General features: G+C 46.5%; 1 long non-coding RNA gene across 1 annotated transcript; it reads left to right on the forward strand.

Moving 5' to 3' along the window:
* The first annotated feature begins 504 nt into the window (after positions 1–504).
* Positions 505–14,708, forward strand: LOC112676846 (uncharacterized). The gene is made up of 5 exons (XR_007406127.1): positions 505–772; positions 5,754–5,938; positions 6,418–6,517; positions 6,864–7,630; positions 12,142–14,708. It is a non-coding gene; the product is annotated as an uncharacterized LOC112676846 (long non-coding RNA).
* The last annotated feature ends 8,702 nt before the right edge of the window (positions 14,709–23,410 follow it).

Below are 23,410 nucleotides of genomic sequence, written 5' to 3' on the forward strand. Positions count from 1 at the left end.
CAGCTGGCTGGGACTTAACAGATCATCTTCCTTTATAAAACCCAGTCATTAGGCTGATGAAAATAACCTTTTCAAATACCTACTATGTTCTGTACACTTTAGGTGTGTGGTCTCTGGATCTTCATGGCACCCCTGGAAGGTAGGAATGATAATTTTTTAACATGAGGAAAACAGGTATCAGGTGGTATGAGGTACACAGTAAGAGTAATACTGAGATCAAAACTGAGGCAGTCTTCCAAGGCTCTTTCCACTATACCATGTTTTTAAAATTTCTCTCCATTTGGAGAAAAGGAGTCGTAGGAAAGTACAATAGCTTGCCTTCCTTCCTCTCTTGTCTCTCCTCTTCCTTTTCCAGTCTATCCACCATCCCACTCAAATCAAATCCTTTTTTTCATATCAGAAAGGGAGACAGAACATGGGAGACTCCTAACTCTGGGAAACAAACAAGGGGTGGTGGAAAGGGAGGTGGGCAGGGGGTGATGGGCACTGAGGGGGGCACTTGATGGGATGAGCACTGGGTGTTATTCTATATGTTGGCAAATTGAACACCAATAAAAAATAAAAAATATATATTTAAGAAAAAATATAAATAAATAAATAATCCTTTTTTTCAGGCCTAATGAAATGCTGTCTGTTATGAAACCTCTGATCTGTCTGGGAGCCTCCACCGGTGACTTTGGATTAATCTTTGCATTATTATTCTGAATTCCTGTGCACCTCTACTGGGCCATAGAACTCTTGTGCATAGTGGAGTAAGGGCTCCAAGATTTGGGTGAGTTAAAGAATGAAGAAATCCACTGTCAAGTTCATTTTCCTAAAGTATAACTTCCATGCCGTTTGGGAAGGCAGAGACTGTACCAGAGAGGAAAGGGAAAATAATATTTGCTGACTGCCTTCTGTGTGTGACTTAAGAGTCACCCTGCTAAATGGGGCTTTACATACATATTGAAGCCAACAATCCTGTGAATGAGATTATAGCTGCAGTTGAGAGGCTCAGTGAGGAACAGACTTCCACGTGGTCACACAGCAGGGAAGTGGCAGAGCAGGTCCTGTGCAGGTTCTTTTCATGAGCATGTTGTCTTCAGGCAGAGACTGGAAGCCTGATATTCTAGGTCTTCCTTGATGGGACCCTTTTCTTCCTTGTCAGCCAGACTTCTCTTAGTTACCTTCTTTACATTTGCCTCTTCAAATCATTCCCTGCCCCCCCCCCCTCCAGGAATATCCAGCAACATGGGACTTTAATGCCTTTCTTCCTCCTAATCCTTGGAGCTCCTTCCAGAAGGGAGGATGCTTATAGGTGGTACAGCTACAGTGTGACTCAAGGGGTGAGCCAAAGCACCACTAGGTGAAATCTCTGTGCAGCTGGATCCAAGCCGCTTAGCCTACTCTCACGTTGGCTCAGGCCATTGCTCTTCTCTTCTGGAATATCTTTCTTCTCTTGACCTATCCAAATCCTGTCTATGAAATCCCATTTGAGAGTGATTTACAATCCTCTCTCTGGGTTCCTGCACTATGGGTCTATACCACACAATGGCATTGTCGCTCCATCTTCACTCATTCAACAAATACATTGAGCCCTTACTATATGGTAGACATTGGGCGGGGTGTTGTATTGCCTGTCCTCGTGGGGCTAACACTAGTGGGGGAGATACAATCAACATAAAATAATAAAGTAACCATGAAAATGTCACCCAGGTTCTTTACAGGGCCTAGCATACAGCACACAAGAATTTCTTGAATTCATGAACAATTGATTGATTTTTAAATCAATTTAAATTTTTAAAAAGAAATGACCAAAAGGAATCCTTTATTTCACCACCCAGATCTATCAATGAGCCACATAAGAAACAGAGGGTCATGATGCCTCAGGCTTTGTTTTAACATCATTTGTAAATTAGTGGTATGACCTTGAGTAAGTCTTGGCTTCTCAGCAACCTCTAAAAATGAGGTGGGTCGGCTTTTGGTGGTCTTTGCGTGCTTTTCCATTTCTGAGATTCTGTTATTTTCAACTGCTCTGGGATGGTCCTCATCCTCTTCCTGGCCTTTTTTCCTGTTACCCCCCCTTTCCTTCCGCCCTTCACATTTGTCCCTTCTGCATCCGCCCTCCACCCCCCTTCACTTTCCTGGCTACCCCCTAGTTTCACTGAGATGGTTACCATGGCAATCACCTCCTGGAAATGACATCACTCATCTCCTAGGCAACTGTTTCCAGGGCAGTGACATCATTCAATCACCATGGCAACTCTCTGGGAGGACAGTTTTGCAGAGAAATGGGCAAACAGTATATCTGGGGGTTGGGGCAATGCAGGGAGAATATTAAAAGAAGAAAAATATCTCAGGAGCAAGAAGAAAAAGCTTTGGGCTTGTAGGGGAAAATGGGAAACCAGTATGGGGCTAGGAAAGAAGCTCTGGGGTGAACTTTTTTAAAAAGATTTTATTTATTTGAGAGAGAGAGAGAGAGTGGGTGAGAGAGAGGATAAGCCCGGGGAGGGTGGTGGGGAAGAGGGAGAAGGAGCAGCAGACTCTCCACTGAGGAGGGAGCCTGATGTGGGGCTCAATCCCAAAGCCCTGGGATCATGACCTGAGCTGAAGGCAGATGCTTTAAGCCACCCAAGCAGTGCTCTAATAACTAGGCTTGACCATACAGTGTATCACTAAACCAGGACACTTGAGAGTGAAGATGGGCACTATTATTATTATTATTACATCAGGATGACAGGTAAACACTGGGCCTATCTAAGTAAATGAGGGAATGTGCCCCCCCCCCCCCCGCCATAATCAGGCAGATGCCTTACTCCCTCACCTATGTTCATCGAACAAGCATTGATTCAACTTTGTGTGTGGGCACCAGGGAGACCATAGTGAACAAAACCAGCCCAGGCCCCTGGACTAATGGAGCTCACAGAGGTGTGTGTACTAGGGCTGGGGAAAATCCTGCGGCCACCCAATGAATGCTGAGGTGCAGACTGCAGTGCTGGGAATGGAAGGCATAGAACACCAGAGACGTGTTTAATGGGAGTATGTGAAGCAGCCTGGGCAGGAGGGGAGTTCACTAAGCCCCACTGAGGTGGAGTGGGGAGAAGTGTTCTGGCAGAGGAAATGGTATGTGCAAAGGGAGCATGCAGAGCGCCAGGAACTAAAAGGAGGCCAGATAGCTGATGAAGAATTGGAGGCAGCTGGGTGGGTGTTGAGGCTAGAGAAGATGACAGGGACGAGGCCTTGGAGCACTGGGAAGCCTCATGGAAGTGTTTTGAGGAGTGGGAGACATGATCCTGTTTGCATTTTAGAAATCTTGCCCTTGCTGTCGTGTGGGGTAGAGTGGGAGGGCAGTTTGCCAAGGAAGTTGATTAGGAGGCAGGGACCTGGGTGGTGGCAATGAGAGAGAGACATAGTGAGTAGAGCTGACAGGATTTGCTCAAGGACTAGATAAGTGTGAGGGTGGGGTTGGCCCCCCCCACCCCGCCCCGGGAGGCTCAGGGTCCAGCCTGCATCAGGCTCCCTGCTCATCTCTCTGCCCACCTCCCCACCATGGCCCCCACTCCTGTGCTCTCTCTCTCAAATAAATAAACAAAATCTTAAAAAAAAAAAAAAAAAACAACGTGAGGCTGAGGACGGACTTGGGATGACACTTGGGATGGCATGAGTGACTTGGAGTGGGGGTGTGACTCTGCTTTCTCTCAAATAAGGAAGCAGAGCAGGCAAGAGAGGTGCCCAGGGTGCAATATTTAAGGAGGCAGACAGTATCAGGGGCAGCCTTTAAAAGGAGTGCCTCCTTAAATGCTGAGCCTTGGAAGAAGGATTTATTTTGTTTTATGTTTTTAGGGGGTAGGGGACCATATCTGGGGAGCAGTAATAGCAATCTCTTGTGTTTAGAGCACAGAGCCTTCATTTTCACCAAACCCCTAATAGGTGTGGAGAGAGCAGGCTGGAGGCCTGAGTGCTAATGCATGCCAGCTGCTTTACTGTCCCCACAGGAGGCCAGGGAGGGAGCTCCTCACCGGCCCACCTCACTGATGAGGAAACTGAGGCTCAGACTTGGTCCAGAATTTGGAGGAAGGGAGGAAAGGAGGAAGGGGGGAAGGGAGGAAGGAAGGAAAGGAGGGAGGGAGGAAGGACCCAAGGAAGGAAAACCAAGTGCTTTCAGGCTGTCCACCTACTTGATCTTCACCACAACCATTTCCTGGGGAGCAGAGGGTCTGAGATGTGGTGAAACTCCACAGTTCAGCGAAGCTTTGCTATCACAGTTGCTTTCTTTCCACCACAGCTGTTCTCAGCTGACCTTTAAGGTTCTGCCCTGGGCAGGTCTCCCCAGAAGGAGGAACAGGCGGAAGGCTGAGAACATGGCTCTGTGCCTCAGCCTCCTCCTCTGTAAAATGTGGATAATGACAGCATTAATTTCCATCTCATAGGTTTGTGCTGAGGTTTAAGTGACATGAGGAAAGCACCTGGCACAGTGCTCCTCATAGACAGTAATCGATGAATGTTAGAATCAGGGTGGGAGGGCAGAAGTGTGGGTGTGCACATGACACAGGGATGTGGGATGGAGGCGGGAGAGGCAAGGTACAGAGACGTGTGGACCAGTTGGTTGCTGAGGGAGAAGCCTCCTCCTCACCAGCTGGCTCTCAGGGAGACAGCATGGTTATACCCCTTATTCCTAATCCTACACCTACTTCAGCGGGAGGAGGATGAGTCTGGTCTCCCCTGGGAAGAGGGGACTGTAGAGGAAGCCCAGAAATAAGCAGGTGGCATCCATGAGGTCTGGTAGAGGGGAGTAAGGGGCCTATACCTGGGCCTTCCATTCCCATCCACATCCTAGACCTACCCTAGGCCTATCATTAAACAACTAAAGTTTTGCTATGGCCCCTAACTATAGGACTCAAAGGCACCCTGAGTTTAATAAGGAGTGAATAAACACAAGGACTGGGCTCTGTGATCCCAGCATGCACATGTGCACACACATACACACAGACTCCTCACTTCCTCTGGGTATTAGGGTTCAACCAGAGAAATGGTAGTAATAGGAGATGTATATTAAAGAATTTATTGCAAGGAGTTGGCTCATGATATTGTGGGGCTGGCTAGGCAAGTTTGAACTCATTAGGATCAGGCTAGAACTCTTGCCAAGGGCAGACTCTTCTGTCCACAGGCAGAATTTCTTCCTCAGGGAACTCCCAGCTCTGATTTTTTTTTTCCCAGCTCTGATTTTAAGGTCTTTCAACTGATTGAGTCAGGCCCACCAAGATTATCTAGGATAATTTCCTTTAAAGTCAATTTATTTAATTGCATCTACAAAATACCTCATCACAACATTTAGACCTAGTGTTTGATTGAATAACAGGAGTGTAACTTGGCCAGGTTGACACATTAAAAAAGAATATCCATTACCCTCGGATACCAGCTAGGTGTTGTCTTGGTGGTCTGTAGAACACTGCTTTACTACTTCATTAACTTACTATGTACTGAGCACTTACTAGGCGCCAGGTACCGTCCTAAGTGATTTCCATGCAGCATCCAGTTAATCCTCAAAACAAACCATGAAACAAACCCTTCCTTTTTTTTTTTTTTTTTTTAAGATTTTATTTATTTTTGAGAGAAAGAAGAGAGTGCAAGCGAGAGTGGGGGGAGGGACAGAAGGAGAAGCGGATTCCTCACTGAACAGAGTCTGATGCGGGACTCAATCTTACTACCCTGGGATCATGACTGAGCCACCCAGGTGCCTGAAGCAGGTATCCTTCTTGTCCCCAATTCTACAGGTAAGGAAATGGAGCCTCACACGGGTGAGGCGGCTCCCAGGGTCACACCTGGCGGACAGCAGGTCTGAGCGCTTCTGCGCTCCGAGCCAGCACTTTCTATGGACCCTCCCTGTTAGCCTCTCCTATCGCTGCCTTGTCTTCTCTTCTCCTGGAGCAGGAAGTTGGAGTTCAAACCGCTTCGTGATGTGAGCATGTTCCTGACGCTCTGGACTTCACTTTCCTCCTTTCTGAAGGGACTCAGTCCTTCCCAGCCTTTCTGGTATTGGGGCGGAACGGAGGAGCCCTTTGGGGACCACTTTCTCGGGGCTTTGCTGCCACCTAGGGGCTCTACAGTGTTCACCACGCTCTAGAAGTCTGGAAAGTAGTGAATTTGCACAGGAGCTGCTGAGGTCTAGCGGGATGGGAGGAGGGGGCAAGCGGCGGAGAGGGGGCAATTCTGGGCCCCGTAACAGAGACATTGCAAATTTCCCCGGCTCTTTCCCCCACCTGCTCACTCGGTGTCCCCCAGGCCCCTGCAGAGTCCTCAGAGATTTCCGGGAGCCCTGGGGTAAAAAGGGGATTTCGACCCTCGACGTGCTCTGCTGCCCGGCGGGGCCCCGGAGGCGTCGGCGCCCAAGCTTCTAGGGGATCTTAGGGGCAGCGTGAGCCTCTCTCACCGCATCAGGTCACTGGACAGGTCCTCGGTGCGAGGCAGGGTCCAGACGGGCCCGCCCACTCCGACGGGAACGGAGGACGGGGAGACCCAGCGCGGGGCGAAGGCGGAGGTAAGGGCAGAAAAACAGAAAAGCGGGCCCTGGTGTGCGGACTCAGCACGCAGGTCCTCCCCCGCGGCCGCTCCCCAAGCCCCGCCCGCGGCCTTCCTTCCGGGTGCGGCCACCGGGGGGCGCCGCGAGCCGCGCAGGGGCCCCAGCTCGGCCCCTGTAGAGAGCTGCCTCCGCGCAGCTCCCGCCCTTTGGTTGAGGAGCTGGTTGGTGGCGGGAGAGGCCAGTAAAACCAGCCCATCACTCAGCCTGTCAGTCAACCCCATCTTCTCTTGTCGGCCGGTACAACCAACCCGTCAGTCAGCCGGTCAGTCAGCCGGTCAGTCAATCCCATCCGCTGTTCTGTCAGCCAGTACAGCCTGTCAGTCGATCCCGTGGGCCAGCCTGTCAGCCGGTACTACCAACCCGTCAGTCAGTCAGTCAGCCAGCCTGTCAGTCAATGTCAGTCAATCCCATCGCTGTCCTGTCAGCCGATCCGGTGAGTCCATCGGCAGGCAGTCGAGTCCACAGCGGTTTTCCCCTCAGTCCCTCAGCGGTGGTTGACTGTCTTGCTGGGCGGCAGGGGGGCCATCCCGGTGTCCTCGTCCCCAGCGTCCCCTGTGCTGGCCCTGCGCAGTGAGGGCGGGTGACGGGAGGAAGCGGGCGGGCCTCTGGGAGGAGGGGCAAATGTCGGGGAAAGGGTCTGGGGCGGAGCTCGGGTGGCAGAGCCAGGCCCGTGCTCGGGGGGCTGAGCCCGGAGGCGCCGCCCAGCCTGCCCTTGCTGTGCAGATGGGCTTCTGACCCGCGTTGTAGGCCTAAGCTGCTCGCCTCCTTGGACGTGGGAGCCCGTCTCGGGGTGGCCCAGAGCCTGTCTTCCAGGGGCCTCACCGCGCAAGGGGGCTCCCGGCCTGCGTGGAGAGAAGACTCCTAGCTTCTGGGCTTGGCACTGCTTCTGCCGCGCAGTGTCCTTGCGGAAGCCGCTTAGCCATCCTGGGCTCGGTGTGCCGGTGCCCCTCTACCAAGTTGAGACAACCTCCGCACCGCCAGCGACTCCCCACCTCTACTCCACACTGTGGTTGGAAATGACACCGCGGAGGTGAAGGCCCACGTGTGAAGAGGTTACGTCGTTTTTCTGAGGTGAGGGAGGGAGCATGGAAGAAAGAAGAGGCAGAGGTGGCTTGAACCTCTGGGTTACCGGGACGCTGGCCCGTCACCTCCACCTGGGGGCCCCAGGGTTCTGGCCTTGGCTGTGCGACTCTGGGCAAGTCCCTGCTTCTCTCTGGGCTTCTGTAACAGGAGTGTGGATTCCATGATCTCCAAGGCCTGAGACTCGAGTGGAAGTAAAATTCCTGAGGGGGGAGCTCCCTCCAAGAACACTGGAATTCTGACCAGCCACAGTGTAGGGATCGGGGAAAGACTTGCTATTTCCGTGTGGTAAAGGGAAAGGTTAAAGTGCCTGGCCACGCGTCCAGACCACTGGGGGTGGGAGTAGGTACTGGGGAGGGTGGTAGCTGGGTTGCAGGAGTCAGAAGTCTTCCCTCAGCCCAATAGGGATAAGCTCTTGGGGCCCTGCTGGGAGGAGGTCTCTGTTGACCCTGGCAGAGGGAGGGGAGGAAATGGACAAACCTCAGCCATGCCCTGGGGGCAGTGGTCTTCCTTCTGCTCCAGTCTCTTCCCTTACTTCAAAGCTGGGTCCCCAGATCGCATCATGCCCAGGCCTCCTCAGTGGTCCAGTGAGGTGGGAGATGCAGTTCCTGGAAGCTGGAGGAGCCCAGACAAAGCAGGCTTCTCGTAGGGATCTGGTGGGATAGTTGTACTACGTGGCTTACTGGGCATGACTGGGAGGCACCAGGAAGAGTTGGTTATTCCTTCAGCAAGTATACTGTGTGTGTGTGTGTGTGTTTTAAAAGATTTTATTTATTTATTCATGAAAGATACAGAGAGAGAAAGAGGCAGAGGCAGAGGCAGAGGGAGAAGAAGGCTCCCTGTGGGGAGCCCGATGTGGGACTCGATGTCAGGACCCCAGGATCACGACCTGAGCCAAAGGCAGACACTCAACCACTCAGCCACCTGGGTGCCCCTCAGCAAGTATATTGGACATCCATCCCATGCCAGGCTTTGTGCTAGGCAGTGCATGGCAAGAATGAACTGTACAGATGTTACCCCTGTTTACGAAGTGCAGAGTATATAGAGGTGTTAGGAGCAATCCAAGAAAGACAAAAAAGAGGGAAAAAAGTCAACACATTGGCTATATTTAAAATTGTGTTATGAAGGTAGCAAAGAGGATACTGAGGTAGAAAATCAGTAGGGCCATTTGGGAAGGTTCTCTGGGCAGGTGACACCTAATGTAAGACCTGAGAGAGAAGGAGCAAGCCATGGAGTGGAGACAGTGTTCCAGAATGAGGGAATACCATTCATTCATTCATTCATTCATTCATGTATGCCCATGTTACTATGTGCCAGGTATTTTTCTAGAATAGAGAAAGAGAGATGAACAATAGAAGTTAAATCCTTTCTCTCATAGAGTTTATGTTATAGTGGAAGGAGACAGAAAATGAACAATTCCAGGGAGTGATGAATGCTATGAAGAAAATGAAAACAACATTTGAGATAGAAAATGACTAAGTATGAGAGGAATATGATAGATAGGGTGGTAAGTAAGGGAAGGCCACTCAGAGATCAAATAGTGAGAAAGAGCCAGCCAGGCAAAGGTCTGGAGGAAGAACATTCCAGACAGAGGGAGCAGGAAGTGGGAATGAATTTAGCAGGTTTGAAGCATGGCTGATGGGAGAGTGATGGGCAGTGAGGTGGTGGGAGCAGGTAATGAAGGCCATGGCAAAGCTAGGTGAGTTTGGATTTATTAGAAGGTACTGGGAAGCTGGTGGAGGGATGTGGGCAGGGGAGAGATCTCATAACTCTGGCTGCTCAGTGTGGGTGTGTAGTGAGAGGGTGGGAAGGTAGGAGTGGAAGCAGTTAAGACGCTACTCTAATAGTCCAGGCAAGATAATGTTGGCCCGGACCAGGGTAGTAGCAGGGGAGATGGAGGCAGGTGAACAGGTATAAGTATGGGCTGGATCGAAAGGATTTGCTATTTGGATGTGGGGCAGAGGTGAAGGAAAAGGATGACTCTTTGGATTCTAATTCCAGCACCTGGATGGATGCTGATGCCATTGACTGAGTTGGAGTGGGTTGTAGGGATAGGTTTTGGGGTGGAAAAAGAGAATGCAGTTTTGGAGAACTTAACAAAGATTTCTGTTAGGCAAGTGGAGATGACAGGCAGGCAGCTGGTCAGACCCTGGAGCTCGGGGGAGAGGATTGGTCTAAAAGTGGTGTTTGGCTTGGGGCACAGGACAGTGCTGGTCAGGCCAGCAGGGGCAGTGCTGTTCAAGGAATTGGACAGCTAAGCTGTCCAGCATTGTGGCCACGAGCCATATGCAGCTTTGGGCACTTGACATATAGCTTGCCTGAATTGAGATGTCCCCCAAGTGTAAAATACATACCAAATTTGGAAGATTTACTATGGAAAAAGAATATAGAGTGTCTCATTAAGAATTTTAAAAAATTGATTACATGTTGAAATGTATTAAATGAAATATATTATTAAAATTAATTTCACCTGTTTCTTTTTACCTTTTTAAATGTGGCTACCAGGACATTTAAAATTACACTTGTGCTCACAGTATATTTCTGTTGGGCTGTGCTCCTCTAGAGGATGGGGCTGGTGGAACATTGTAGGCTGTGGCTGTTCAGGGCATCAGGGAACAGGAGTGGTTAGGAAATTGAAGGGCACCTCCAAAGAGTGCAATCCTACATAAAACCTAGCATAGGGCCTGTTGGCCTGGTTCTCCTTTGCCCCATTTCCTGGGACCTTGTCAGGGCAGAACTGAAGCACACCCCTCTGGACTTCCCAACCTCTTGGCTGCCTCAGAGCTGAGGAAGGGGCAGAAGGGGTGAAGGACTCAGAAGGTGCTAGTACCTCAACTGCTGAATTCTCTTTCTGTTCATATCACCCTGTCTGGCATTACCCTGCCAGGGGAATATTTCCACCCCCTGGCCTGAGCAGGGTATGCCAACCAACAGCTGGGTAATCAAGGCAACCAAGGCCATAAAACTCAATCATAATTTGTATGAAATAAATGTGGCTGCAACCCATTTTCATCCATTAACATTCTAAACACCTTGTTCAAGCTGTGCCTGTAGTGTTTCTAGTTGGCAGGATAACTGCAATTAGTGGAAAAGAGCAGTGAGATGATGAGAGATTTAATTCACTTCAGTTAGTTTGATGTGATTTTTGTAAGTACCACTGTGTGCCATGTGCTGTGCTGGGTGCTTTGGGTTGTTTAATTCTCTGTCCTTAAAGAATATATATCCAAATACCTTCGCGTAGGGACAAATGCATGGAGAAATAGAGATGCATGAGAGCTCAGAGGAAGCAAAATTAAGGCCAGTGTGTGTGTGTGTGTGTGTGTGTGTGTGTGTGTGTGTGACTGTGAACTCAGGGAAGATGCCATGTAGTATTAGAGCAGATGAGCAGGATTTGGGCATGTAGTAGTGGAGGGGTGGGGAGAGGATTTTCCAGGCACATTGGGCAGCAGGAAAGGACATGATTCAGGAAAAGGCAGGGAGAGATATTTGGCTAGGATGTTGGGCATGTGAAGCAGAGTCTTAGGAAAGAAATATTGATGACAGATCTTGAGAGGCTTTGATTTCCAGGTTAAGGAGGTTTGGCTTTAGATTGTTGGCACTTGGGGGTTATTGAGGTGGGACTGATCTGAACAACACCCTGCTTAGGAAGAAGAAACCACTTGTCTGGAGATTTTGAGGCTCAGAGAGCTTGTGTGAGGAAAGGAGAGAGGTAAAGAGCCTTTCTGGAATTAACCCTGAAAATAATGCAGTGTGGTGTAGTAGTTAAAAGCATTGGTTTGGGGCCTGGAAAGACCTGAATTTGAACCATAGTGTTGCAATTTTTTTTTTAGTAGTAGCTTTATTAGAATATAATTTATATACCTACAATTCACTCATTTAAAGTATACAATTCAGGGCTCTTGGGTGGCTTAGTTGGTTAAGCATCTGCCTTTGGCTCAGGTCATGATCCCAGGTTTTGGGATCCAACTGAGCCCCTCCAGGATCAATCCCCACATCAGGCTTCCTGCTCAGCAGGGAGTCTGCTTCTCCCTCTCCCCCTGCTCTTTCTCCTGGCTTGTGCTCTTTCAACTCTCTCACTCTCTCTCTCAAATGAATAAATAAAATATTTTTTAAAAGAAGTTACACCCTGAGACAAAGGCAGATGATCAACTGGTGAGCTACCCAGGCATCCCCCCTTGGTGTATTTGTAGAGTTATACAACCATAACTACAGTTAATTTCTCTTTTTAAAAATTGAGCTATAAATGGGATGCCTGAGTGGCTCAGCAGTTGAGCGTTTGCCTCCAGCTCAGGGCATGATCCCGAGATTCGGGATCGAGTCCCACATCAGGCTCCTCTGCCTATGTCTCCGCCTCTTTCTCTCTCTGTGTCTCTCATGAATAAATAAATAAAATCTTTAAAAAAGTTTAAAAAATTGAGATATAATTTATATATCATAAATTGACCGTTTGAAATGTACATTGTCAGTTTTTTAAAAAAGATTTTATTTATTTATTCATGCAGGACACAGAGAGAGAAGCAGAGACACAGGGAGAGGGAGAAGCGGGCTCCATGCAGGGATCTGACATGGGATTCGATCCGGGTATCCAGGATCACACCCTGAGCTGAAGGCGGTGCTAAACCACTGAGCCACCTGGGCTGCCTGATTTGTGTTTTTCTAATTATTAGTGATGTTAAACATCTTTTCATGGTGCTTGTCGTCATCTGTTCCATTCTTGTCTTGAGCTGAGTCAAACCCTGATGGATAGAACTGCATCAGCCAGAGGAGTTTTTTAGATGTGCCTGTGGCATAGTTTGGGGTTCTTTTGATAAAAGTCTAGTAAATTCTTTCCAGGTCCTATATGAAAATCTTGCCCTGTGGTAGTTCCCTAAAGTGCTCTAGGGATAGTGAGACTTAGACATTAAGCATTCAGTCTAAGTCCCTTCCCTGTGTCCTGGTTACCCCTTCTCTACGTGGCCTCATCTCATTCCTTGCCTCAGGCATTGGGCCTTTTCTGCTGGCTGTATCATTCTCAAGGGGGTAACGGTTGTATCTTTGGGAGCTCTTCTCCTTTGCCCTCACAGATTCTGTATTGTTTGTTTATCTGAAGTTTATCCACTGTAGCCTATGTCCATTTTGGCCTCACTGAATTCTCTCCACCACCTACTCATTCCCAGTTATCTTAGATTTCTTGGCCTCCATGGTTTCCTAGACTCTACCAAATGGGGGCACCCCCTCCTGCTTTGGCACAATTAGAGGAAAAGTCGGAAACCAGCTTGCTGGCCTCCCCAAGGCAAAGAGTGTCAGGATGGCAGATGATTCATATTTCAGTTATCACTAGAAATGGTAAGGAGGGCCCTGGCTGTGGATTAGGAGGAGCTCACCATCCCAACCCTTATGGTAGGAGCATGACTGTGATGACAATATGTATGTCATTTGTCAAGTGGTCCGGTTTGGGCTCAGGGGTTCCTTCTTTCTGCAGGATGGCTCTCATGTTCTTTGATCTCTCTCACTCACTCACTCACTCACTCACTCTCAACATACTTTTGAGCACTATCTCGGCAAAGCACTGTGGCAGGCCTAGAGACTAGAAAGCTGAGCATTTGAGGACCTCATAGATTAGTGAGATAGACAAACATATAAATTCAATATTATGTGATGTGTGTTATAATTGAGGTATGTGTGAAGTACAGTGGGAATACAGCTGAAGGAGGAGTACTTGTGCCTTGAGAGAAAGAATGGGGAGCTTCAGCTTCAGGGAAAGGTAACATTTGAGCTGGGTTCTGAAGGAGGAGAGGCGATATGGGGAAGGAAGGCATTCTAGGTAAAGGACTCAAGGATTCTTTGCATAGATTCACATCAAGAGTGATTCTGGTGGGGGGCACTTGGGTGTGGCTTTGGCTCGGGTCATGATCCCAGGGTTCTGGGATGGAGTCCTGCAGGGAGCTTGCTTCTCCCTCTGCCTATGTCTCTACCTCTCTCTCTGTGTCTCTCATGAATTTAAAAAATAAATAAATGAAAGAGTGATTCTGGGGGACGTTCAGAAGCCCACTGCTTTTCCTTTCTTGTGCCTCTCCCTTCAGTTGCACTAGGGAAACCTTGAAGTCAAGAGACCCTGTCTTCTAGAGAAGTGGCCCAAGTCCCAGACTGTCTGTTAGCCTCCCATGTAAATTCATTTGTCCCTATGTCCTCCCACTCACTCTAGATGCAGTCAATTGATGTGAGAAACTCACTCATTCTAAGTATTACTGGGAATGGATGGCTTAGTCAATTAAATAGATAATTGACTCATCGAGTATTTATTTTGGCTTACTAGATACAAGGCATATGAAAGATCATAGTGTGGTGCTTAATGGGCAGGACTAAATTAAAATGGCCTGGTTTTCAAAAGACATGAACAGAAATCTCACAGAGGAAGACATAGACATGGCCAACAGGCACATGAGAAAATGCTCAGCATCACTTGCCATCAGGGAAATACAAATCAAAACCACAATGAGATACCACCTCACACCAGTGAGAATGGGGAAAATTAACAAAGCAGGAAACCACAAATGTTGGAGAGGATGCGGAGAAAAGGGAACCCTCTTACACTGTTGGTGGGAATGTGAACTGGTGCAGCTACTCTGGAAAACTGTGTGGAGGTTCCTCAAAGAGTTAAAAATAGATCTGCCCTACGACCCAGCAATTGCACTTCTGGGGATTTACCCCAAAGATACAGATGCAGTGAAACGCCGGGACACCTGCACCCCGATGTTTCTAGCAGCAATGTCCACAATAGCCAAACTGTGGAAGGAGCCTCGGTGTCCATCGAAAGATGAGTGGATAAAGAAGATGTGGTCTATGTATACAATGGAATATTACTCAGCCTTTAGAAACAACAAATACCCACCATTTGCTTGGACATGGATGGAACTGGAGGGTATTATGCTGAGTGAAATAAGTCAATCGGAGAAGGACAAACATTATATGGTCTCATTCATTTGGGGAATATAAAAAATAGTGAAAGGGAATAAAGGGGAAAGGAGAAAAAATGAGTGGGAAATATCAGAAAGGGAGACAGAACATAAAGACTCCTAACTCTGGGAAACGAGCTAGGGGTGGTGGAAGGGGAGGTGGGCGGGGGGGTAGGGGTGACTGGGTGACGGGCACTGAGTGGGGGCACTTGATGGGATGAGCACTGGGTGTTATTCTATATGTTGGCAAATTGAACACGAATAAAAAATAAATTTATTAAAAATAAAATAAAATAAAATAAAAAGATACAAAGTAAAAAAAAAAAAAAAAAAAAAAAAGGCCTGGTTTTGAATTTGAATTCTATCCACAACTGGGAGACCCCACTCAAGATATTTAACCTCTCAGTTTTCTCTTTGGCAAAATAGAAATAATAGTGCTCTATTGTGTTGTGGAATTTTATATAAGATAGTAAGCACACTGAGTATAGTGTCTGATATGGTAAACATGAATTAAATGGTGGTATATACAGTATATACATATAAAATGTATTATATATATACCCATAGAATATATATATATATATATATATATATATATATATATATATACACACACGTATATAAAACCTCCCTATTCCTTTTTTAAAAAAGATTTTATTTATTTGAGAGAGAGAGAGAGAGAGAGGGAGAGAGAAAGAGAGAACAAGTAGCAGCGGGGAGGGGTAAGGGGAGAGAGAGGGAGAAGTAGATTCCCCGCAGAGCAGGGATCTCCACATGGGGCTTGATCCCAGGACCTCGGGGTCATGACCTGAGCTGAAGGCAGAAGCTTAAGTGACTGAACCACCCAGGCGCCTCCCAAAACCCCCCTACTCTTGAATAGTTTAAACACTTCAGATAGGAGGGAAAAGTACTCAAACTATAAAATAATACTATATGTTTCCCAGGTTATATATTAGCATTTGAAATAGGGACCTTCTGGAGACATTAATCAAAGACAATTATTCCCAGGAAGATTTATTTTTTGAAAGGGAAAGTAGGACCAAATATACTTTGTAGACCAATGAATGGAAGTTGCCTGGAGGTAGATTTCTTTTTTTTTTTAGATTTTATTTTATTATTATTTAAATTTTTTTAAAAGATTTTATTTATTTATTCAGAGACAGAAAGAGAGAGGCAGAGACACAGGCAGAGGAGAAGCAGACCCCATGCGGAGAGCCCAACACGGGACTCCATCTAGGGTCTCCAGGATCACGCCCTGGGCTACAGGCGGCGCTAAACCGCTGCGCCACCGGGGCTGCCCCTGGAGGTAGACTTCTGTCCTAGTATAAAAGTGAAATTCTTAAGAGAGCATTGCATCTTAGAGGTAGTGAGCTTTTCATGTCCTGGGAAGTGATTAAGTAGTGACTGGCTGATCTGTTGGTAGAGAGGCTTCCTGGATCCCTTAGAATGATGTAGAGGGGATGCTGGGCTGCTATGGGACATTTTGGAAAGTCTCTCTTTTTCTATCCCTATTTCCTTTTTTTTTTTTTTTTTTAAGATTTATTTGTTCATTCATGATAGACATAGAGAGAGAGAGAGAGAGAGAGAGAGAGAGAGAGAGAGAGAGAAGCAGGCTCCATGCAGGGAACCCGATGTGGGACTTGATCCCGGAATTCCAGGATAGCGCCCTGGGCGAAAGGCAGGCGACAAAACAATAAGCCACCCAGGGATCCCCTCTATCCCTATTTCCAAAAGCCCTTGCCTTTTCCTGTTAGGGTGGCTCCCTCATTTGGGAGGACCTAGAACCCTGCAGTGCCTGGGGCAGCTGTCAGAGCAGGTGCCTCCTGTAGGTGACCTGGCATCTTATCTCCCCTGCCCTCATCTCTTCCCTGCCTTTTCCGGCTTGCCTCCTAAAGTAAAAATAACTCCGGGCCAAACATTAACTGTGAAACCATAAATACACGTGAAGCTCGGGTGGCTTCCAGGCTGGACTCTCATTGCCCTGCTATCAGGTGCTGCCTCATCTCCCTATGACTGGGGAGGGTGGAGTGGCTGGAACAATGAGGGGGGCCCCACTACTTTAGCCTTCCACCCTGGCAGAGTGTGGAGAATGTATCCATTGCCCAAGGCTCTGGTGAGGCCTGTTTAAATCTGATCCTTGGGGCTTGGGGAGAGAACATAGCATTTTTCCACACCAACAGATGATGTGATCTCACTTATATGATCAGGAACTTCCCTTGCTTGATGTGGGTCCCAGTGTACACATACATATGAGTAGTGATTTCATAGACAGCTACATAGTACTGAAAAACACGTCTGTCACTCAAGCATTGTGGTGCATTTCCCTTCATTCTGTGTCTTATTCATGCCCAGAACCTTGCACAGTGACTGCAGCATCAATACATCTTTGTTGAACTGATGGGTGACTGGTGAGTGAGCAAATAAATACTTATGCTCACTCACATACTCATTCGCACATATACACATTTTCAGGAGGGTGCCTGCAGATACACGTGGATATTCACAGTATATCAACAGAACACACACACACACAGACACACACAAACTAAAGTCAATAGCATAAACACACCTTCCAAACACACCTTCACCTAATAGCCATTTGCATATTAACTTGTACACATATTTACAGGTTTCTGAACGACCCTGCTAAACAGCAAAGTTGGCTATGATGATATGGTTATAATGCTGGTCAGGGGAAAAATGATATTCTGGCTGGAAAGCCCATCTCCAAGTTGGGTTGGGATGACTGCCTACACTAAAACCTTTCACCTGCCTCTTCTCCCCTGGAGCCCTGTGGGAGGAGGGAAGGGGCTGAATGGAGCATACTAGAGCAAGTAGGATCAAGCTCAGTGTCTCCTGGCCCCTTATAATCTCTTTCAGAAAATATATTGATCTGACTGGGAACTGCACTGGGCTATTTTCCCCTTAGAGAATGGTGATAAAGAAGGGGAGAAAAACAGCCCTAGATTTAGATGTGGAGCCACATGCAGGCTGAAGCCAGCATGAAGGTATTATAAAATGTATGTGTGTTCATATGTTGATATAGAAGTGGCAATAGGCTGCAGTTTCTTAAAAAGAGGATGAGGCTATGATTTCACTGTGTACTGGACCCCCCGAAAGCCTAGGAATGGAGGGCAAGAACTCTGGCATGTGATTTGGGCTCTATCACCAATTTGTGAGCTAGGCTGAAAGGAGATTGCTCCACTTTAGTGGTCCCCTGCCTCACAGGGCTCTTGTGAGAATCCAAGGAGCTAAGAGAGCTTACAGGTGCTTTGAAGACTTAAGAACATTTCTTAGTGGTCAGGACTTATTTCAAGAGTTTGGTGAAAAGCATTTCAAGTGTTTCAGCATCCTCAACCAATGAATCTGTGAATTCATGAATTTTAGAATTGATCTAGACCTAAGAGGCCATTGGATCTAATCTTTCACTCAGAGCTGGAATCCCCTATGTAAAATTTTAGATAAGCATAATTTCGACTCCTAAGGAGAGTAGCCAATTAGGAAGAGGTATCCATAGGAGAGGTCACTAAAACCCCCGACAGTTGGTGTTAAATGACTTATACTAGGATATAGTATAGTACAGTGAGGTGGTCACAGGGCCATGGGGAATCAGAAAAGGCTTCATGGATGAAGTGAGGACTGGGAGAATTAGTCAGGGGGGAAGGGAAGGGGGAATGGAGCACTCTGCGAAGAGGGTCAGGGGATGGCACATGGGCCTTGGAGGCTAGAGAGGAACGATGCCTCACTGGAGTTACTAACGGTAAAGATTAAAAGGGAAAACAGGACTAACCAGGTTAATTTTTGAGTACTTTCTGGAACTGGCCCAGCTCAATAGTTAATCATTTGACCCTTTAGGAATTACCTGGACCCTGTCCCAGTCATACATACATACAACTGGAGGATCCAGTGTGTCCCAGAGTAGAGATGAGGGGGAATTTGGAAGTCACCTTGTCTAAGCCTGACTCTTTTCCTGGGGCAAAACTGAGGCCAAGAGAGGACAAAGAGAGGCACTGAGGTTTCCCAGGGAGTCAGTGGCAGAGCAGGGATTTGAATTTAGATCTCCTGAGTCTGAGTCATGATCACCTGGATCTTAAAAGTGGGTTTGGGAGGCTTTTACCTAGTGTTGGTTAAGGCTGCAAGTTTGGATCCTGATTTGTAAGTGTAGCTGTATGTATTTGTTAATTTTTTCTGGGTTCAGAGACCAAGATTGTATACTGGTTAGGTTCCTGCAAGTAACTGAGGTAGGCTGTTACCTGTGCCTCGGGATTTCAGGGATGACCAGAAGGCTCTCAGGTGTTCCTACCCGGTTAACTAATAGTTAACATTCCACTGGTAGACCTTTATGTCCACAGCTCTAGGCTTTGATCTGTTTTGAAAGGCTCTTATGCTGTAGGAGGAAGAACATACTCAGTAACCTGTGAATCAATTGACAACAGTTCAGTGTAAATGGGGCGAGCAGATCCTTTCCTGAGAGCCAATATCGATGGGGAAAGAAACTGAAGGTATTCAGAGCTACAAAAAGATAACATTCTGAGCTAGTGGAGGTTAAGACTTCAACATATGAATTCCGGAGGGGACACAATTCAACCCATAGCAAAGTTGATTGTGCATTTGGCAAGAGCCAAGGAATATCTTCTTGGGGGCCTGTGTACAAGAAGACCTTGCTTCTTTGTCTTTGAACTTTTGATAGAAGCTGTCCTCCAGGGAAGCTTCCAGAATTAGGAGGCAGGAGTTTTGGCTTCCAGTTCTGCTCATCTGAGGGAGGGATCTTAGATAAATCACTATCTTGAGACCTTAGTATCCTCCTGGTCTTCAGTTATTTCTGGCAATCTATGATTCCCAGGTGGCAAAACAAGGTTAGTTTTTGGTTAGGTCTTAGCTTCTATGCCCATCTTATAGACCTTTAATTTATGCTAATGGGATCAAGGTTGGGAATCTGTTTTTTGAGGGACTCATTGATTTTTTTTCTGTGCTTTATCAATTTTTAATCAATCAATCAAACTCTTATTGAGCATCTGTTGTGTACTAGGTGTTGTATTCAACGGGACAGGATCCCAGACTTTCTGAACTTCCTTTGGTGGGGAGACAGATTACATAACCATATAATCAGAAACACATTTGGTGAGTACTGTTGCTGTACTGTAACTGTCATGTGCTGCGGGTCCTTAGGATAGTGAGGTGGGTGATCTTCCTGGTGTCAAGGAAGGCTTTGGCAAGGAAATGAACTCTATCTTAAAGGTTGAATAGTAGTTCTACAGGGAGAGAGGGCCAGAAGGGGAATTTTAAGTAGAGGGAACAGCTTGTGCTGCTCCTGATAGTATGAAAGAGTAGTTTGATATGATGGTGCTCTGAGATTTGTGGACGACAGGGTGGGAGACAAGGCTGAAAATATGGCTTCAGACCACACTATGAAGGATGTTATTTAGACTTCACCCTGAGACAAAGGAGGAACCATGAGAGGTTTTATACTGGGGGAGTTATATGTTTGCGTGTTTGCTTTGGAGATCTCTCTGATAGCAGCCTGTCAGAGGTACTGGTATTGGAGGTGAAGAGGCTGGAGACAGGGTAAAACAGTTAGGGGCCAGTCCAACAGCTCAGGCCAGTGATGATGAGGACTGAACAAAGATAGGGGTTGTGGCGATAGAGGACAAGTTCAGGAGATACTTAACAATACTTTAATTTGGGCCATGGGGTGTTTGGCTGTGCAGTGGCAGGTCAGGGAAGAGGACGGGAGTTTGGCTGGAGAAAGTAAAGACTTCTGTTTTAGACATATTGCATTAAGGGGTCTGGGGACCACTCAGACAGGTCTGTGCAGTCAGCTTGTGAACTATAGGTCTGGAGCTCTGGAGAGGGGCAGAGACCATCTCATGTCATCTCTTCCCGCTAATTGCTCCAGCCACACTGCCCTTTTGTCACTTCTTAGATCATGCTAGCCAAACTCATTCCCACCTTCCCACCTTAATTTCATTCTTCCTCTGTTTTTCTGCATGGCTGGATCCTCTCATTCTTCAGCTCCTCATTCTCAGCTGGCTCCTCAACTCCATTTAGAGAGGGACCTCAACTGTTCTATTCAGTGCCATAACATCAGGGCCAAGCACAGAGCCTGGCACATGGTAGCTGCTTAATGAATGTTTGTTGCGTGACTAAGTGAACCATCACTAAAGTCAGGGGATAAAACAGGGGTAAAGGATGCACATTAATCTTAAAGGAATCTTAGAGGAATCTGAGGGTAATCCCCTTCACAGTTGGAGGGGAGACAATGAAATCCTTTCTGTGTTATTATTTTTGTTGATAACAAAAATATTAAAAATAACAGTGTCAGAGAGTGCTTGGGTTCAAATTCTTCTCTTACTAGTTATATGACCTTGGAACATTGCCTTGGTTTCCTCATCTGTAAGATGGGAATAATAATGGTACCTACCATACTGGGTTGTTGTGAGGATTAAATGAGATGATGCCTATGTAGATAGGCATAGAGTAAGTGTTCAATAAATAGTAGCTGTTATTTTTATTTATTATTATTTTTAAAGATTTTATTTACTTATTCATGAGAGACACAGAGAGAGGCAAAGAGAGAGGCAGAGACAGGAGAAGCAGGCTCCATGCAAGGAGCCCGATATGGGACTTGATCCCAGGACTCTGGGATCACGCCCTGAGCTGAAGGCAGATGCTCAACTGCTGAGCCACCCAGGCATCCTAGTAGCTGTTATTATTAAGTGGACATTACATTATATTAGGCACTGTGCTCACGACTTTCAATGCAAGTTTTTGCTTTAAGATTTTTATTTATTTATTCATGAGAGACACAGAGAGAGATAGGCAGAGACAGAGGCAGAGGGAGAAGCAGGCTCCCCCAGGGAGCCTAATGCAGGACTCAATCCCAGGACCCTAGGATCACCACCTGAGCCAAAAGCAGACACTCAACTACTGAGCCACCCAGGCACCCCTCAATACAAGTTCTTAATGAATTTCTTTAGTAACTTGGTGAAATAGAATTTTACTTTTATTTATTTATTTTTTAGAATTTTACTTTTATTTTATTAAATGTTTATTTATTTATGATAGTCAGAGAGAGAGAGAGAGGCAGAGACAGGCAGAGGGAGAAGCAGGCTCCATGCACCGGGAGCCCAATGTGGGATTTGATCCTGGGTCTCCAGGATCGCGCCCTGGGCCAAAGGCAGGCGCCAAACCGCTGCGCCACCCAGGGATCCAGAATTTTACTTTTAAAGAATAGTTTCCATAGTTGAGAAAATGAGGCTCAGAAAGAGGAAATAACTGAATCACACATTTACTAGCTGGGCAATGGAGGCACTGGAATTTAAACCCAAATTTGCCTAAGGCAGCTGCATTAACCGTTGTGCCACACTATAGGGTGACCCTGGAATTCTGGTGTGGTCAAGGGAGCTGGCTACAGAGGAAGATCAGAACTCAGGGGTTCTGCCTCCTAGATGTTAGCTATCTTGCACCTGTAGAGGACCTCTGTGGAAGGGCAATAGAAAGCCTATCTCAACACAAGGGGCACCCCAAGATCAGTCTTCCTACCTCTGACTGGGAAGGCTGGGCAGGGCACTTGGGACATCTTGTGGCATTTACAGCCTTACGAACCTATAGATCAGAATGTTTATAACTAGTCATCACATTTCTCTCCAATATCTAAACCTTTGGTTTGGATAAGAGACTTCAATTAAAACAAAAATCTTTCCCTTTGACCAATCAATCTAATTATCTTTCTACTTATTAACCTTGGTTGATACTGTGATAAGTAAGAGAAAATGACTTTTGAATTAGTTGATTGACAACAAAGTCTTATAAGGAAACAGTGCTTTATATATACACAGATACACATGTATATACCGCTCAGCTGCAAACATGTGCCTCCCCAGACATGTGTCCATTTATGCCTGGGAATACAACCTTGCAAGGAACTTGCTGCATGTGCAAGAACTCTTATCTAGCCAATTTGTACACATGGCAAAACATAAAACAACCACACAGATAGACAGATGGAAACCCTGAGGTGACTATTAAGTTTGGAAGGACAGAGATTAAGTAGAAAAATAATAAGAATATTAGTTTCCATTCATTTTGAGTGCTCACTGAGTGCTGGGGATTGAGTTTAGCACTTTACATATACTGTCTCATCTAATCTTCACAACAAGGGCACGGGCAAGGGAGTTGACCATAACTATCAGCATCCCCTTGTTTTCCACATGGAGACTGAGGCTCTGGAAGAGCTTAGGTGCCCCAGGTGTCTGTATATACAACAAAGTTTGGAAGCCTTGTGGTATAGGTTGCTGAGGGTGATACAACTAGTAAATCATAGAAACAAAACCTGAACACAACTGTGTTATGACTATAAAACCTTTGTTCTTAACCACTAAGATGTTATCTGTCTGTATTTCCATGACAGGGACAGAGAAAAGAAACATGGCTTTAATTTTTACTGCATAGCAGCATGAGACATCTTCCATAACCATCATCTTCATCTTAGAAGGAGTTGCTATTAAAAAACCAAACCAAACCAAACCAAACAAAACAAAACAAAACACCATTGTGGTAAAATATACAGAATGTACAATTTACCTATTAAATCATTTTTAAAAAGATTTATTTATTTATTCGTTCATTCATTTGAGAGAGAGAGAGAAAGAGAAAACAGTAGGGAGGGGTGGAGGGAGAGGGAGAGAGTCCTAAGCAGACGCTGCACTGGGCATGGAGCCCGATGCAGAGCTGGCTCTCTCAACTCTGAGATCACAACCCAAGCCAAAACCAAGAGTCTGACGCTTAACCAACTGCACCACCCAGTCGCCCTGTATTAAATCATTTTTAAGTGTAT

The sequence above is a fragment of the Canis lupus genome, chromosome 26 (assembly GCF_003254725.2).
Source record: "Canis lupus dingo isolate Sandy chromosome 26, ASM325472v2, whole genome shotgun sequence".
NCBI classification, from domain to species: Eukaryota; Metazoa; Chordata; class Mammalia; order Carnivora; family Canidae; genus Canis; species Canis lupus.